The sequence below is a fragment of the Micropterus dolomieu genome, linkage group LG21, assembly GCF_021292245.1.
Source record: "Micropterus dolomieu isolate WLL.071019.BEF.003 ecotype Adirondacks linkage group LG21, ASM2129224v1, whole genome shotgun sequence".
NCBI lineage: Eukaryota > Metazoa > Chordata > Actinopteri > Centrarchiformes > Centrarchidae > Micropterus > Micropterus dolomieu.
In genome coordinates, this window is record NC_060170.1 from 3,156,958 (window position 1) to 3,176,731 (window position 19,774).

General features: G+C 40.1%; 1 protein-coding gene across 3 annotated transcripts in view; it reads right to left on the reverse strand.

The window, feature by feature from the left end:
• The window catches only part of LOC123960491 (nuclear receptor subfamily 6 group A member 1-A), a 98,156-nt gene that overhangs the window by 17,973 nt on the left and 60,409 nt on the right, over positions 1 to 19,774 (reverse strand). The gene's annotated exons all lie outside the window — the stretch shown is intronic.

Sequence of the window (19,774 nt, forward strand, 5' to 3'; positions counted from 1 at the left end):
GCGTAGCCACAAAGACAGAATGAAGTAGACATAAAAAGGTCTGAGGCTGCTGTCCAGCAAGTTAATGCTGCCTGCTGAGCCTGGAGATTAACCTGGACATCTGATTGATTTAAGACTCTTGTGTAATGCAACAAACTGCACTACACACAGGTGGGATCTTTACCCTCCTAGGAGACTCTGTGGTTAGAAAGCCAATAATGGAGGCAGACGAGCAGGATTTCTGCGTGGCTCAATGTGTACAGCAAAGCACTGACTGCACGAGTTCCTGGTGCATCTTTGTTTACTTTATGTACTGAGGGAGGATTTACTGCATGTATTACTCCTTTTAAATACTCTACTAGCTGACTCAAATAGATTTGTTTAAGCCTTGGTGACGTAGGACTGGTCAGGTGTTTTCACATATGAGAAAACATTGAATCACACACTGCAATCATTCCAAAATATCTTGCCTTTGCTCCAGATTTTAGAATAATTCAGACAAGCTGCCTCTCTATCACATTCAATGTGACATGTTCTGCTCCAAATAAAGTTACGTACTGTTGGTGTTTATTATTATATTATTGTACATTTTTTTGTAGAACACTTCTAAAAGTGTTTTATTGAAAAGACATTAAAGTCTAAATGAAGGTACTGTATGGAGCATGTTTGCTTGATTGTTGAGAACTACTAATACTTTTAAAACCAGTGATTTCTTGGCATTTTTCTGCGATAAACTTTTATCATTATTATTTAATAACAATTGATCATCAATTTTCTGTTTATCAAATATTGATAAATCAACTAATCCTTTTAGAATTACTTGATTGGGAGATGCCCATCACAGTCAGTTAATGTGGATTTTCATATCAAAGATTCAAACCTACCCTGGGGAAACCTACAGCTGATGTCACAGATGTCCCCAACACTCACAAACACTTAAAAATATATCATCATGTTTAAGAATGTGACTCTGGAACCTGTTAAAGGGTGTAGATGAAGCAGCTGTAGATTCCCCCCACCCACACACAGACACACACAGATGATACTGTTTACCTCATGGGACATGACTGGAAGAAACCTGATATTGTGAGAGTTGTCACTGGTTGACCTAGTCACCCATCACTGATTATAAGGCACAATGTTTTGACAATAAAGAGGCCAGAGTAACATCATCTTTAATATTCAAATGAGCAGGATTAAACTTTTTTTGTGTGTACATAATTTAAAGGGCCAGCTCATCACACATCGCTGACCTGAGAGCTAAGCCTCCCAGAGAGAGGGGGTTTTCATAGCTGGCTGCAGGGTTCATGTACTAAAGGTAATTAGAAGGAGGTGGGTGTTGGGGTCTAGGGCCACATGGCATAAAGCCTCTCCAAGATAATGAGTGGTGAATAAAGGATTTCTAAATCCCAGATACAGATTACCATTTAAATGGTGTGGGGTTTAAATTTGCTACCTGCAGAAGACTGCAGGGGCAGACATACTGTACAGAGACAATGGGTGTCACACCGTGAGCCCATCTTGGGATTAGAATATAACTATTTTTGTGATTAACTCTATATGGCACAAGTTAAGATTAGCCCTAGGAAGCCCTACCAGTCAGAGAAATACCATTGCTGCTGCAATTTCTTCAAGAGCACACAGTGTGACCCGACGCTTTACAGCGTCATCATTTTCTAAAGCCATCAGCAAATTAATTGTTTTGTCAAAAATCTAAATATATTCATTTTATTATCACATAAGACAAAGAAAAGCATGAAATCATAACATAAGAGAAGCTGATACTGGGAATGTTTGGCATTTTTGCTTGAAACAAATAAACAGTACCTAAATCAAATTAACTTGATGAAGGGGCAATATAACACGTAATGTGTAGATTTGTATTTAGGGATCCGTATATCCTTTAAAAATTATTTATCTCCAAATAAATGAACAGATTGATTTTAAAGTTTTGAGCACATGTGAGTTTTTCATATATCTAAGGTTTATAGAAAACTTTGATTAAAACAAGGCTACTTTTCTTGAAAAGTTTACATTTTGGAGATGCGTGGTTTTCCTAGGAGAGTAACAATATAGAGTATATTATACTCTCTGTATTAATGAATACGAAGTATGTATCTCTGATTGCTGGATAATTTCCACTATTAAAACCCTTTTTTAACTCTTTAATGGGGCGACCTGTCCAGGGTGTACCCCTCCTTTCGCCCGATGTCAGCTGGGATTGGCTCCAGCCCGCTGCGACCCTGTACGAAGGATAAGCGGTTGATGATGGATCGATGGATGGACGGATAAAAAATGTATAGACTAATTTTGATCGTTACACCCTTATGATAAATTCATTTTGAAAATGACCAATCACCACAGTTTTAGCTAAAGTCTCAATAAAGAGCTTTTCAGCTTCTAAGCTTCAGAAAAACCACAGCAACTCCTCCAAAAAGCCTCAAGACCCAACTAATTTGTCGCCATCACACAGAAACGCCGCACTTCCAGCTGAAATCGATGCTTTGACTTTACTCTAAGACATGATGTTACTGTAAGCAGAGCTTAGAATAAGGGCTATGAAGGTCCCTGGCATCATAAAACATGAGGAAGATCAAATAATCCTCAGCCAGCCATTTGTCAGCCCATGTGCTCATTTGGAGAACACATTAAAACCATATAACTAACGTGAAACGCCTGACTTCCTTCAGTGAGGTAAAAACACAATGGCTATTAGTTGCCTTCACTCAGGCTTATTTGCCAAATCTATCACCCTGTCTTTCAAGTGCATGGCCACCATATAAACAGGCTGATTCACACCTTCACACACTTGATCTCAGATTGTCACATCCTCCTCCTCCTGCCTGTAGATGACAGTTAAATATTCATGACATTTACTTAGGGTTTCGCTTTGTAAAGGTTCGGGTTAGGGTAAATGTTCTGTCTGCAGCATGTCTGACCATGAGTCTGCCGCAGACTGCTAACATTTCAAACATGTAACATAACTCTTCAAACAAAACAAGTCTGAATTGAAGTGACAGAGACAAAAAAATAGGCAAAGAAAAAACACCGTATAAACCATAGTTGCACTGGAAACCGTTTCTGGACACAGTGTTGTTGTTTTTATATGTATTTTTTAGTTTATGGGCACCATCACTTAAATTCCATTTACATCTGTTGTATTGGGGTTGGATGGAGAAATCTGAGAGACAACTAGGACAAATAAAACCAAAACTATCTGCATGGCTAGAGGTCACATGGTGCTTTACTAGAGGAGTTACTACAGCTGAGGTGAGCCTGATAACCAGTATCCTCAGCTGGTAACTATCTTATTTCATCAGCCTGGATGAATGCTATTCTTCCCCGATGACAGTATTTGATGAGAATGTGTGGTGAGGAGGAAACTCTAGCCATAACAGCCCTGCCAAGTGTAGCCAACATGGAACACTTCCCATAACAGGCCTGTGTTTGAAAGTACAACAGATATTACTTTAGCTGATAGATGGATCCAGCAGACGTGTACTGCTACAATGATGTCTTGCCTGATGACATCATCAGGGTTTTCTCAGCTTGTGCTTGGAGACGAGGAGTTTGAAAGCTGTGGGTTACTTCCAGGCAGGGAGGCTCTAATAAAAGATGCTATTGGTGGCATTGTAGGATATAGAATCCAGTGTTTTTTAAGTAAACGGAAGCAACTTGTAAAGAATCTTACAGTTTTTTAGATAATGAATTGAGGTTAATGTTAGATGGTTGCATCTGGAAAATCCCCACAACTGAGTAAGAATCTTGACTAAGACTGAAACATTTCTTATTTACAGAAAGGGTGTTTTTGTTTAAAGAACTGATAAGTGACTGATTAATGAATGCCTTCAAAATGACAATAAAGAATTATAAAAGGACAGCTTCATCTTGAACTCCACCCTCTGTTCCTCTCTCTAGGTTGTGTGCAGGAATCCCCAATGCTCTGGAACCCCCCCCCCCCCGGGCCCATTAAAGGCCGCATTGTTTCCCAGGGGTCGGGTCAGCCTGGGTTTCAATCCCAACTTTGACACAAACCAAGAAATGCAAGATGAGCATTTTAAACCCGGCTGCAGCAGGACTGTGTCTCAGAAAATATCCACTGTAACCCAGCTGATTGTGAGTCTGATGAGTATCCAGCTGAGACGTGTGTCATGTGTCATTATAAGGAATAGTATTTTCAATTCACACAGAAAAAAAAGGTTGAATGTACAAGACCAGCGTGATTTTTTAAGGATGAAACCAGTCTGAAGCGGTCCCACACAGCATGCTGCTGCTGCTTGACTTTTTAATGCCAGTTTAAACAGTGCCCATGGAGGTTTCTCAATCTCCTTGCCCCTGTGTGAGCTGTTTGTCATGCTGAGAACAGAGACGTATCGTGGCCAAATCTCCCTATTGTGCACACCGTGCACACACAATGGCTGATGCATAGTGTGACGCAATCCTTTGAGTGGCTGACAGAGCAACAAGGCCTGCTGCTGAAGGGGTTTTCTCTTCAGGTTTTGTCTTGGACTTTCCATCACAATCGAGCCCAGCTGAGACAGGGAGCGGGGGTTGAAGGAATCTGCTGTACTTTTCCGCTGCAGTCACCCTCCCTCCTCCTTCTTCCGCCTTTCTTCTTCCCCCTCTCCCCTCCTCATATCTTTTCTCCTCTGAAACTTATCTCTCCTACCTGGGGGTGAAGCAGGGGAGCACCCCCTGAGTCACCCCCTGTGACTGGTATGTACATGAACACACATCTGAAGACACTCTATGGCCCAATCCCAATCGACACCCTGAAGCCTAAGGCCTGAACTCTCAGACATAGGCCCTCTACACTACTCCATTTTAGATTAAAAACTAATACGGTCTCCATCCACACCAGCGATTTAGCTGCGTATCAGAGTGGATTTCCATCTATATTACATCTAGTGCCTGTTCACGTACACTGGGCATGTGCGTGCCGGTGTAAACATGAAGCAGATGGTTTATTCCATAGTTACAGAAGGTTTAGCGAAAGAATATAGTAATGCATATGAAGAATGACAGCAGATTTTATTTTGCATGAAACCAATAACGAGCTGGGACTGTTAGAGATTGTGGCAGCGGAAAACAGACTGGGAGTTATCGCAAAGTAAACAGCGACACACGTGTACAAGTATAGGCTATAAATGTTGCACGGTACAACATATTTGAATAAAAATACCAAATCAAAAACTGTGTTAGTAGCATCGTGTTTCTGCTTTGCATGACTTAGAAGACCGAATCAAATCAGATCAAAGAGCCAAACGTGAGCGTCTACATCATTGTTTTTAAAATCTTCCGTTTTTTCCCCGTCCACACTAAAACGCTACCCAGAGTTTTAAAACAAAAAACGGGGTCAGCAACGTTTTCAAACAGCTGCTGAGCCATTTATCATAAACTTTGGCTTTAAAACTTCCTACAACAAGGTCCAAACGCAAAATAGGTCAGTAACCTGTGGTGAGTTTAGCTCAGCGCTGGCCATCTAATTTGCTTGCTTGCTTCAGCAAAATTTTACTTCGACTGTCGTTCGGCAAGAAAAGATGAATGAGAGTTTGTTTGCTCGCCAAACTTCCGGTGGTCAATTAACGTAATCATTTACGTTCCGCTGTCTGCCATCACATTAATTATTACCGTTGGCTGCAAACAGGTTACAGGTTTATAGTTAATCATGTAACATCACTGTTTTATTTAGTTAACATTACACTGGGTCTGAGAGTCTGGGGGATGTGTTGACTTACAGTAGTTTATAAGCTGTGATTAGTTGTAGACGCATTAGGCTACATGGTTGTGCTCTGTAAGTGAAAAACAGGTTACAGGTTTATTGTTGATCATGTAACGTTAACGTTACAGTTTTATTTAGGGACTAATTTGAAGGTAATCCAGGCTCATAAAGTCTTATAGAGTGAACAAGAGGTAAATTTCAAATAATCAATGTACTTGTTTTTAACAACGTCATACACTTATATGTAAACAAATGTTTTCTTCTAGTTGCTCCTTCCATGTTTGTTTACCTTTTTTTAACACTTCTGCAGAGATGTAGACTTACTGAAAGTGTGCACTTAAGGGTTCAAAAAGTCAGCAAGACAGCCCTTATGCACTTGTTGATTTGTGTGTGTGGCAGTGGGGCAGCCCTCTTACCGGGAACATGTCTCAAAGTCTGAGTCTGTGAGCATGGAGGATTGGGATTGGGCCAATGACTCAGATCCAGCATTCCTGGCATCGCACTCTGTGATGCTAATCTTTAAAGTTACGTGCATGCAGTTGCAGATTGGGCTCATCCATGAGACAATGGCGACCTGTTGACATTGCTGTCTTGATAATATACACCCAGGCTTAGAGGCTAAATCATTAGCATTGAGTAATACCACACCAAAGATAGGCTACATATTAACATATTAATGGTATGCTAATGTGATGCTACTGTTAAATAATGTGGGAAAAGCCTCAACTGTAGGAGTCTGGCTCACTGTCTCAGCTTTGTTTGCATCTGAAAAGATCATTTAAATGCTTTTTGATTCTATATAATAATTTATGTCTGCATGTGGAGAACTGTGTTGAAGAGTATTCTAACATCCATACATTTAGACCGATGTGCACAAGGTTTTAAGTCTCTTATCAGTTTTTGATACTCAGTGCTACCAACACATTCACATTCAATACACAAGACATATTACTGAGCTGATTAAAATAATAAAAACACTTTTTGAAGTGAATATCAAAAGGTTTTTGACTCCCCCCCCCCCCAAAAAAAGATTATGTAGGATCATTTACATCTGTCAGTAATTATTCTTACACTGGATTTAGAAGCAGTAGCTAAAAAATGTCATCAGGCTGATCTTTTTTGTTATTCATTGTGAATTTGAAAAATGTCAATGGAATTTAATGTGTTGAATAAAAAAAAGATAAATAAAAGAATATAATATTATGTGCCATACAAGTTGTGTACTACAGAGGAAATGAGGCATGTTCTGTTCCTTCTTTCCTTTCATTTGTGGAACATGAAACCTCTGCTTAAAAAAAAAGCAGAAACTGGTTTTGGCCCTGAGCTCCTTTTTTGATGTCAGGTCAGTAGATGCTGATATAAACCATGTGCTTCGCACATATAATGAATTTTGAGTCTCCCCTTTATTAACAAGAGGGGGGACTTCCCAGAGACCGCCGAACCAGCAGGATAAACTTCCAATTGTATTTCCCATGCAGGACAGATAGGGCTGCACGATTATGGCCAAAATGATAATCACGATTATTTTGATCTATATTGAGATCAAGATCACGATTAATCACGATTATTCATTGATTTTAGGGACAACATATTTTTATTGCACTTTCAATTTTAAATAACGACTGTTTTCACATCCATGATGTGCTGCATTTCTGCTAATGTACAAATCTTTGCATCAAAATAAGACTGGTCCTTAAATTGCATCATCGCCTAGAAGCAAAATATAAATAAAGGTTTTACAACTAAGTCCAGCTACTGCTGCGCTGCGGTTTTGTCCCGTCCTCTGCACAGCATTAACTTGTGTGAAGTGTTGAAGCGTCTAAGATGCATTTCACGAGCACAATGTTGGCTAGTTGTTATTTTGTCCTTTTTGTGGCTCTACTTATGACTTCTAATCTGCTTACCAGCAATGGCTCTCTGCGACCCGGTTTTGTTCGGTCGTCTACAGGCTGCATCTCCCACTGGGAGCATTTCAGAATCAGAGCGTTTTGCCTGCCTGATTTTGCTGACCTGTTTAAATTTAGATTTGGTAATCAGTGCATGATTTTTGTGCTTCTTTTATGATTAAGTAGGCTGTGTAGATAAACGGTTCTTTTTTGTCTATTATAGCTGTGTCTGATTGACTCCCATGCATTGCCTAGAAGGGCCGCGACCAGCTCCCTCAGCGGACTTGTGGTCTTTGCTGTCTACTCTGGACTGTAGCAGCAGGAGGGTGCGTGCACAGCCATATCGCCCCCCCCCCCCCGGCTGTAAGTTTAGGAAGCGCTTGATTTGATATGCAGCAGAGTTTGCCATGAGAGGAGCACACATTTTAAATGGCGATATCACCGTCGATCATGTTCATTTAATTGTGCAGCCTTAAGAAAAGACCGCAATACTCTAAATCTAAAATGCCCACCAATAAAAATGGAGCCTGCTGCACTTCAGCTGATCATCTTCTGTTTAGCAGACATCTTGTTCGATAAAAATAGGCAAAGAGACAAAAACTAGATTTGCAAAGCAATGCATCAGAAGTTCAATCCTGTGTGAGTGTGTGTATGTGCTGGGGGAAGGGTGAAATAACACACCCATGAAAGACAAAGATCTGCATAGTGATGGACTTGATGTCTGGTTTGACAAGGCTAGGACCAGGGAGATGGATATGTTTCAGTGAAATTAGGAAATAAGAGTGTACATGGCTGGAACGAGCAGCCTCTTTCATTGGCTATTCATAAGCAGGCATTACAGACGCACAGGATTCCCAGCTGACCTCCCCCATTGTTACTATTGATCTTCACACAGCTTCTGTCCCCTGTCCACAACCTCCCCTTCTCTCTCTGTTTACCTCTTGTGTGTCGTTTCCCATTTTTTCTTCTCAATGTCAACAAACAATATGAAAACAGAAAGGGATTCCCGCAGAATGAAGGTGATGCAGAGAGCTATAGTATAGTTACAGTATGGAGTTAACCCTCCCTCAGCTGGAGCACAACCAACATGGCTGCCGGAGGGGGGATTAACATGAGGGGGGAGGGGACAAATACAGTAACATGGTTCCTCCACATGCTACACCAAAGTCCTTGAAGGAAAATATCAAATGAAGGACATACTGCCAGAAATTCTTTGATTGTCTTTACACTCCCTGAGCGCAGCTTTTGTGTCGAGGATTAGCAAGTTACAACAAACATTTTCAGTGAACTGTATGATCAACAAACACAGCGAGATACGCGCTTCTCAAAGGACATGCAGCAGAAATTAGTGTTCCAGGACATTTTGGTGAGTCACTTTGCTTTGCCATGTGGACTATATCTTAAGAGTGAGAAAGGATCACATTCCAAATTCCTGCAATTCAAGTGGAGGGAGGGGCTGGGTGCTCTGGTGGGATGTGGTGTGACAACTTCCAAAAGAAGGTTATTTTATTCTGGCACTTAAGATAATTCACATAAACAGCCAAATGAAGTAACAAAAGAGAGAAGAGATAAAAGCAATTTGGTGAGAGCACAGTCAACAAAGTTCAAGGAAAAATCACCCACTTAACAGTTACACATAGGAGAAACTACTCTCAAACAGCATGAACGTAAAAAAAAAATAAAGAAAGAAAAAAAGACACATGCAAAGGAAAAATATCAGAATATATGAAAGAACTCTCAGATTTGGTCTAGTGGTGACTGGCCAGTAGAGTGATCCTCCATGACATAAACACTGCTGACTGTGTACAAACCCAAAGCCACATACCAAAGATCAATACATATGGAGGCGAGCTGTGCAAATCACCGTTGCACCAAAACACGTCATAATACACATAAACAAAGCATCTGAAGGCATCGATCGAAAGGAACAGTGTGAAAATCTGGAATATCTCTCTGCTCATTACCCTGGCCTGAAAATCATTAACAACTTACAGCATAAAGGGCTAATCCTGTCAAATTATACAAATAGCACAATTTCAAAAAGAATTTAGCATTTCTTTAAGATCTTGAGAGCAGCATATACCTGGAACTATTTGTTTTTTTTCTGTATTTATATCATTCATTAATTGTGTTTCAAGGTATGAAGCTATGTTTGACGGATTAGCAACATACAAATCTAACACATATAAAAAGAAAAAGGAAACTAGCCTCCTCAATCAAATAATAAAAGGTATAAAAAGAAAAAGTGAAGTCACCAGAATGCAGTTCAAATACATTCTCTGCTTAATCACAAACAGCTCTGCTCTCCCATTCAAACACAATTATCGTGACTTCAAGTATGGCCCAGTAAAATAAAGCAATAGCTTTCTCTTCTAGCCTCCCTTACCTTCCCATGTATCCATTTCATGCTTCTCCCAGTCTGCCTGGAACCCATTCACGCGTAGACTCGGCTACAGAAAAGCCACTGGGCCTGGTCGCCTCATGACTCCTTTCTTTCTCTGCCTCTCTCTCTCTGTTCTCTGTTCTCATTCCCTGCAACCTCTTTCCTCGACAGCCTGACCCTCTCTGACCATAGCCAGAGCCGAGCAACACCACTGGTCACTTGACTGCCTGGTCACATGACTGCAGAGTTCAAGCCCTGGGGTCACAGCTTGGCTTGAGGTCCAATGACAGCTAGGGGTTATCTGAGTGGAACTGATAGTCCTATTTTCGCTGCCGTTCAACAATACCACTCCCCTTCCCCCTCACCCAAATTAGCCTCCCCTCCCCTCAACCATGCCTCAGGCACTTCTGAGGAGGATCAAAGTGCATGTCCAGGCATAAACACAGATTCAACGTGACAAAACATACAGACATTAACTAAATGAAGCACTTAGAGCAACAGGGATGAAAGTTTAAGCTAAAGTTTCACAGCTTGCTTGGTTACAAACTGAGCACAGTTGAGAGCCAAAGGAGCTGAATGCTAATAAGATGGTGACCAAGAGAAGCGCTGAGGTGGATCCTCTTGAAGGAACCACTTTCTGTTACTACACATCCTTTCATATGCGACTAAAACTTAAGAAAACTAATTCAAAGTGGGAAGTCAGATATTCCCAGATTAGCCAACATGGACTCCCACAATGTTTCATGCACCCAACATAAAATACTGTCCACCGTCAGCTAATGTAATTTCACGGATATTTGCTAACACTTGCTAGAAATTACTAAAAGTGCATCATTTGAAATGTGTACTTTATTTGATCTCTTACTTACTCTGACATTTCATGGGCTTACAGCCATGTAATGCTGGTAACCAAATATATTGAAATGAATGCAAATGATGTTGTGCAAGTTATAGATTTAGTAATAATACCATATAACTGTGATCAACTTGTTTGTTTCAGGCTGGGACTGCATGTAGTCCCCTCCACCACCCCCTGTTTTGCATTCATTTCCCTACTTTAAATGATTCAGTAAAGTCTAATAAATAATATAAGAAAATCTGTAAAAAATCAGAAGAAGCAATTGTGGCTTTGAAAAGACATGGTCATTGTCAAGAAAAATGACAAACATTTGCTGGTTATTGGTTCACCAATTTGCTGCTTTATCCCTTTTTATATTGCTGCCAAAAGAATGCCTCTTGTTTTGTTTTTGCTGTTTTCAAACAGAATAAGCCATGTAAAGACATCACTTTTAGAGCTTTTGAGATTGATGGCTGATGGGTTATAATGAGAATATTTTGTAATTGGGGGTTTACCTCCATATGTCAGAGATACTTTTACTCACTCCAACAAAATCTAATTGGAATAAAAAAAATGTTCAAACTGACTGAATATCAACATGCCAAAAGTAATCAAGCCTCTGCATCTTACAGAAATTAGGGCTGGGTATTGAATCCAATACCTTTTTGGTACTGACCGAAATATGTCTGCAGCACACACAAATGTCTGGTTAGATTTGTACTCTAGTTGACTTTGATCAGATAGTTCCTGATGTCAGTCAAGATTTTGCCTATTTTAGACTCTGTCTTATTTAATAAAACTTCTTGTGTGGCTGCTTGCGTTTAGACAACATTTACCACATTGAGAACTTTGGCATCTTTTGGTATTTATTTTGTTCATTTTGTTTATATTACCTGTAGGTAAGAAAAGATATTGTTTTGGTATGCCGCTGAAACTCAGTCATACTGCCAATAGTATTATTGGGGAAAACATACAAACAGAACCCAGCCCTTACAAGCATGTTCTAGAAATCCCTCTCCCATTTCCTACTCGCACCGTTGACCTGAATGGCCATCCAATTGAAGTTCACCTGAATCAGGCCATATCTTGGTGCCATGGTAACCAGCCTTAAAACCCTGTGAGAGCTACAGAGATATCTTACCATCCAGTGGGTTCTCTTCCTTCATCCCCTCCAGTGGCCTGGCTAGGGGACCATAGTGAGAAGCATCCAGTGTTTCACCAGTGTGCCACACCCTAAACTCTGCTGCCCAACCTGATGCTCTGTGTACCCAGCAGCCTCTTCTCTCCCTGATCTTTACCTACAGTGGACAAGCCTGTCCTGATCACCCGGCAAGTCTCCCAGCCCACCCTCTCCACAGCTCCACCCTACTAATACCACTTGTTCACTCTCACAGTAGCAGCACCCCACCCCACCCCCTAGGGCCCAACCCCCCATGTGAATGCTAATGACCTGGCCGCACTAAGTCACATATAAGAAGCTTTTCACATTCAAATGCAACCCAGAGAGATAGCTTACGCGAATGCATACAGGCAGAAGAAAATGAGATGTGCTGCTGTCACAAAATAGAAATAGAAATATAAGGACACATGTAACCTGTTGGTGTGAGCTCCCAGTTTACTTCACTCTAATACCATAAGAGTCTGCTACCATATGTCACAGTGTGAAAGGCAGGACTTATAGGAAGGACCTGGCCAAGGTGTTGCAATTGGATACATGTTGACATGTAGATTTGAGCATTAATATTCTTTGCAGTTCATCAAGAGTTAACCGCAGGGAAATATGGGAGCGTAAACTGACTTAAACCTACTTTATACATTTTATATTTTCAAAGATGTTCTTTAAGCTGACAAATGTTTTGACAGAAGTTCTCATGGTTTGACCAGCTTATTATTTATCATTACATTTCTGGTTAACAGAGACATTTTGCAAAGGTTATTCTGAGTTAGGAAACCCAGCAGGGAATACACTTTTCTGTTTCTGAATGCAATGAATAAGAATTAAAACAAAAGATAGCCTGAATGTTTGCTCCATACAACATGTTCAGAATCAGGCTTTGTTGACATATTATCAGTCCGAATGGCATAACCTTGTTTGTCGATTCAGATAGGAAAACAAACCTGAGCCATGCAGGGGGGGCGGAGAGGAGGCGGCCATATGTCACCCTTGACCTTAACACCTTTCCTCCCATGCGTTGAAGATGAACGGCATAATCAGCCATGTTGCCTTTAACCTTGAAGTCAATCGGAGCCAGAGCAGCGCTGACACTCTGCTGGTTATCTGCGGTCATGTGGCGTTTCGCGCTATCTGGGACAGGGTCCGAGGCTGGGGCCACTCATCAGGACATAGTGGAGGATATAATGCTGGTACATTCACTGGACACTTACAATGGTACAATTCTTCTACTTCATGTCGAATTGGCTCTCTAAAATGACACATTTCAGATCTTCTATTTTGTTTAATAAGCATTTCTGATTATGGTAGATGTCAGTTATTGATAATATGCCTATATAAGTAATAACTTTGAATTACAACATTGACACGTTTCAGATTTTCTTCTGTTGATTTGTTAGGACACATTTCCATTTCCTTAGGTGTTCTCTTGAGTTAAGGGCATTTGGGGAGCCTGTAATTGCTAGTGGCGAGAATTTAATACATGCTATTTTAACTTGAGTTAGATTGAGGTCAATAATTTCTTGACTACAGATTCTTTTAAAGAACAAGTGTGAGTTGGTTTAAATTGTTGTTGATTGGGCTCTAATTTACACCCTTTGCTCTGTAACTAATAAGACATCTCAGCCTGGACAAAACACAAGTGAGATTTACATATGATGAAATCATCTCAAATTGACTAATTGTCAAACTTCAAGTAAGATTTTGTCATTTGACACTAACATTAAAAGACTTAAACTCCTGTTGTTGTATCTCTCAGGACATGAGAAGCGTATTTAAAGTGAAAATGTGATCTAAATCAGCCTCAGGCAGCCGGAGCATTCCTGATACAGTATGTTTGTTCTTGTGTTCTGGACTTTCCTGCTCCTGACACACATGCAGCAAAGCCCTTTTAAAACAAGCCAAAGTTGTTAGCTAAAATGCTAATATGATTCAATGTCAGCTCGAATGAGCTGTTTTGTGGCTTGTTTTCCTGCATTTCCCTAAACATTAGAGTAACAAAGGGCATTTCTTTTGTTTGAGCTCCCTTCCCCCCTCTGCACACTGTCACACAGGCCAAACCTCTCCACTCTTCAGACAAAGAGCTTCAAGAAAAACAGGAATAGGCCGGACTGTTCTTGTTCTCCTCCAAAGATACATATATGCAAACATTCTGATTCCCCAAGTATCAAAGAAGAACAATCAGTGTTTGTTGTTGAAAGAAGGATGATAAACTTTTCCAAAGTACTTCCAGACCTTCATCACCCTTCTGCAGATAAAAACGTACTGTAAGTCCTACTGCCTACACTCAATATATTGTGTATAACAGAGCCAGAGAGAAATATGAATCCCCCATTGGCCTTTTCTTAAAATTTAGGTAGGAGTTAATGGTGTTCTGATATGATGTGGGCTCCTACTTTCTTCCTGAGCTTTGGGGTGTCGTTCTGTAGGCCCAAACCTGAAATGAGCTGCCTCACCATGCCTGAAGGCCAGCAAGACCACCAACAACAATTTCTCTTGCAGACCAAGAGCAACACTCAGAGAAAAAAGTCCCACACAACATTTGAATTTATGTTACTGATAAATAAGTGTGAACACATGAAGTGTGATCACATGAAGACTTTATATTTATATGAATCAAATGGGGGGAGGTTGCTAATTCCTTTAAAATATATTTATTGTAAATATTCAAATACCCAAAAAAATGATAAATGCAGCATTCACAAGAGGACAAAAAGTAATTTCATTCATTTTGGTTTTCATGGAAATTATTTTATCATCAGTCATTTTAATTAATTATTATATGAAACTGAAAAAAAAGCCAGAAAATATTTGCATGTGATCAGCTGTAACCAGGAAATGTTGGGTATTTCTAATTGATACGTGACTTACTTATGACTCTTTGTGACGAGTCACCTCAGAAGCTTCAAAAGCTGCTTGCTCTGTTTGTTTGAGGTGGACGCTGCTGACCTCAGCGCTATGGGTCGTGTCCACTCCTGCAGATTAGATCTACAATGATCCATGTTACATTCCCAGGATGCATTTGCTTTTTGGATCCCTGATGGCCAGTAGATCAATGCAGCTGTTCTCTGCCTGAACTTCCAAGGGGCATATAAAACTGAGGGGAGCAGGCCACCAACTTAAGAGTTAATGGCAGAAATTAAAAAGGTGTATTTCCCAAAATGGCAATGTTGTTCCCAGGTTTTCCTTTATGTAATTTAAATTGTGGTAACTTAATTAAACATACTGTAACTTGGAGATATCTAGAATAGCAGGACCCCCCGCATAAGACAGGTCCACAAAATTAAGCTAATGTTGCAGGACTTACCTCAGTTGTTACTGTACTTTAATGGTATAAAATCCCTGAAATTTTGCAATTAATTAAATTACAGACACTTACTGACATGTACATAATATGGCAATTTTAGGACCCCTGGTGGTCTGTGGTGTAGGGAAGTTCACCACTTTATTACTGGATATTCATTCCGTTAGATGTTGGCTTAATTGATAGTTGGACATTCAGGGTGACTGATGACTGATTTCCAATGACTATTGTGTTTTGTTTAAAAAAAATTAAATAAAAGCATCCTTTTATAGACTGAGCTTACATGAGGTCATCCTCTGCAACTTAAAATGATCTCACTCACTATAGTATTTTGTTGATGATAATTACATGTTTAATGTATTACTGTGCTTTTAAAAAAGGCTCACATTTATTATATTTTTTTGCCTATATCTTGCAGTAGCCTTTCCATTAATGCAACAGCATTCAATTCTAACTTTGTGCCATGACCTCTATGGAAAAGTGACTCATGGGATTATTCAACCATGATAGTGACATATAAAACTGCCAGCACATTTCCATGATGAAGTGCATGTTCGAAAGGGCTAAAGTTTACCAATGTAACTGACTCACTAAGGCTTTGTTTGGACATCTGTGACTTTAATAATAAAGACTGAAAGAAGACATTTTGACATGTCCTAGTGGGAAAAGCACAAGTTGCATCGTTTACACATAATTAAATTGAATGATGGCTGAATTCTATTTAGTTTCAGCATCCTGAAATTTTGCATGATGTCTCACTGTAACGCGGTCATAACTTACTGGCACACTTGAATAGCATAGAGCCATCGCTAATATTACTATGACAAGTCAAAATGTCTGCTGTGAAAAAGGCCAGTATCACTAACATACAGTATATCCTACAATGCAGATGTTAAGAAAACATCCCCCCTTGCATCCTCTTCTACTTGCACATCTCAGCAGTCTGTGATGTTCACTGCAAGCCAGTTATTCAACGATAAAGTGTTGTTTTAATACCCTCTCTCCTTCAATCTGCCTCATCCACTACCTCTTCAGTTACTGGTCTCCCAGAATTCCTTTCACCCCTTACTGAAAAACAGAAGTCTTGTTGCATTGCACTAAATTAAAATTAGTCTCTGTGCCTCTCCTACAATGGATTTCTCTCTGGATGATTGTTGAATCTAAGCACAAAATTGTGTCTCTAAACACAGCTTGGAGTGTGAGGGACAAAACCCTAACTTTGACATTTCTGATATTCAACTCAGCAGTAAAGTAGCAGCAGTAAATATGCAACGTCAGGTTAAGAGGACGCGATGTGCAACAACAATATCCAGACCTACACGCAAGGTAGATTAAAAATTGTTTGGATATTTTTAGGTTGGATGTGTTCCCATCGCCATTCTGCCTCACAGAGGTTCTCATCATTTCTAAGCCTAGGTTTTTCCATATTTCTTGGCATACCCCAAAAATGGCATGGTAGCCAGATGATTTTGATCTGTTACCACCCAAAAAAAAAAAAAAAAAAACATAATAAAGAAATTAACTAACCCTGGAATTTACCTAACCGGAGTCAGATTCTGATGAACAGTGGGACAAGTCAGCATAAGGGGATGTCAAAGGTTAAACCACTGCCTTTTTATGCCTTACAAAGAAAAGGAGAAGAGGAGGGACATTTACTGCCTTCCAGTTTTTCACAGTGGGTTTCAAGCATTGCTCTATACTGACATCACAGTTTCAGACAGGAGCAACATCCTGTTTGACCAAATGGAGAACAATATGCAATCAAGCTCTGAAAATAATGAAGACACCCTAAAACTGAATGACTCTATCAGTTATAACGTGCTGAAATCATCTGAGAATAAAATACTTTTATATACAACTTTGCTTACCCAAATGAAAGGTTTTACATTACAAGGACACTGAGGAAAATATCAAAGACATATAGGTACGTTGTCTAACAGCAGGGCCAGATTAAGCAGCTAGGGAGCCCAGAGGGCCCCGTTTCGCTTACTCTCTGGGCATTTTCCATGTATTAGTTAATAATTCATAAATAGTTTGTTTTAATTTAGCCATGCAAAAAAGTATTTAGGAATATGCACCATGGAACCACAATATAAACTTAAATAGTTAAGTCCTTATAACTAGATTATAACCCTTATAGTGGGTGTTTCGATAATACAAGTGTTACCTTCCGGCTCTCATCATTTCACTTTATATTGCCACACAGTGAACCTGGCGCCTTCAGTGCCATAACAGTCTTGAGCCATGGGGCAGCTGCAGCTTTGCTCATTTTGCCTGCTGTTCATTTCACAATTTCAAGATGGTTTTAGTGGTTATCATTTTTTTATTGCGACAATAATATTATTGGATGTCAAAGAATATGTGGCTTTTGAAAAGCATAGAGTTAAGTGTAGCTAGGAAACAGCAACTAACCGCCTGGATTGTTTAATATCACCTTAATGTCACAGTTTAAATACCATGATCAAAATGTCCAGTGGACAAACAAAACAGATGGTAAAAACTACAAAACTTGTAGAAGTCTTAGCTTTAAACAAGTTTGAATTTTGAATTATCACTTCCTTAGTTCACTTGCTCCTTTGTGTCATTATCACAGCACCATCGCATGAAAAGAAGTTAGTGGTGGTGGCAGCACCACACTTCCCCACCAGAGGGCGATATTATACAAACATGGAGTCCCTGTGAGCTTTTTGTCAGCAGCCAAAGAGCCAGAAAAGTCAGCAGCATGAGCTGACTTGTTCACTCACAAATTTCAACAGGCTGATCAAAGTGGAGCGATGTGCGACCTGAGGCAGCAGAGCAGCCATTATAATCTATAGATGTGGGCCAGCAGCTTTAATGATGGAGGGTGCTGAGGGGGCTCTGATTCCTAATCGTCTTATCTGCTGCCAAACAACCAACACCACCTTTGATGTTGTTTGGTTTCTGCTAACAGAAGTGGTTTCTCTTCCAGTGGTGGCTGACTATTCTGGATCAAAATACAGGTTTTGCTCCAGCTCTACAAAAAAAAAATAGAGTATGGCTTTTGTCGCAAAAATGATACGTCCATTTTGGAGACAGAAAATTATGTTCATGGCAAATATTTGCAAGACTAGCTGTACAGTTAGTCAAACGGTAAAACTCCTCCCATCAGATTTAACAAACGCAGTCAAGCTCAAACAAAACCTCATGTACCCTCTACACACAGCACCTGACAAAGGTTTGTCTGCTAAGGAAAGCCTCTGGAAGGGGTTTCCCCTTTGTGTCTCATTCAAATTGAATGTTGACCTGTTATTGATAAGTGACAGTTGTAATATAACATAATGCTTGAGCCAATGAGTCCGGTTGTGATAAAACAAAATCCATTGTTTATTACTAGAAATATTCTTCACAGGACCTAAAATTACTGGCTACTGCTAAATGAAAACACTACTGAGCATTTTCTGTATTTTTATATTATTTAAGGATAGACCATTGCAGCATTTAACCACTTCAGTTATAAGCAACATGTAGACAATACATGTCAAATATAAGATGAAAAGCATCACATAATATCTAAATTGAAATCTGGTGTTAGATGTGATTGCTTAAGGATTTTTTAGCCATACTTAGTGCAGCTTGTTACGCAGGCTTATATTTGCGCATTTTTATATTTTCAATGTTTCAGTGTGTAATAAAGTCAACAGATCTGAGGACTAATTTCTCTCCACATGCTATGAAGCCACAATGGGACACACAGTAATTCTCACATCTCTGGTTGTGCATTTTAAAAGAGGGTGAGACAACAAGACGCGGAATCTCTATGTCTTTCTGCCATGTCGATAATGACAGGTTAGGTTGGCAGCAGGGTGTCTGCTACGCCTCCTTCAAGAGAACTGCTCCTGAAGCCTGAGTGGGACTGGAGCCTGTCAAATTACAGTGGGATCCCACCTCACTTCCCACTCCCTCTTCCCTCCATCTGTCTGCCGTCTATCTCTTTACTGCCACTCCTCCTTTTCCGACTTTGTTTGTCTGTCAGTGTTAAAGCAGTATAACTCATTTTACGACACGGAAACACAAAATGGAAATGGGTCTTATATCTACATGGCCGACAGTGCCCGTGCACCCCAAAATCATAGAGAAACATTGGACGAAACACTGTGTGTGTGTGTGATGCTTTGAGAAGATTTCTGGAATTCCCTCAAAGACAGATTTTCAAAATGGCAGCCGTGAGTGAATCTGTCCCACAGTGTGCACTGTGACAAGTATTTGATAGAATATCCAACCTTCAGCTCCTGCTTCATCTTATTTAGAGAAAATGTTGGAATATCTGAACTTTTAATGTCACACTGATAAAAAGCGATGGCTCTCAGAGGCCATTTTCTACAGCGGGCAACAATAGAGGTCCCTACAGTATGTCTTTAGCCCTTCCCCTCCCATATCCCTCATCCCTGCTTTGTCCATATCTAGCTCATCCTCTATTTCTCTCTCATCCCCCCCCCCCCCCCCCTCCTCCGCCCCCCACCCCCGCCCCCC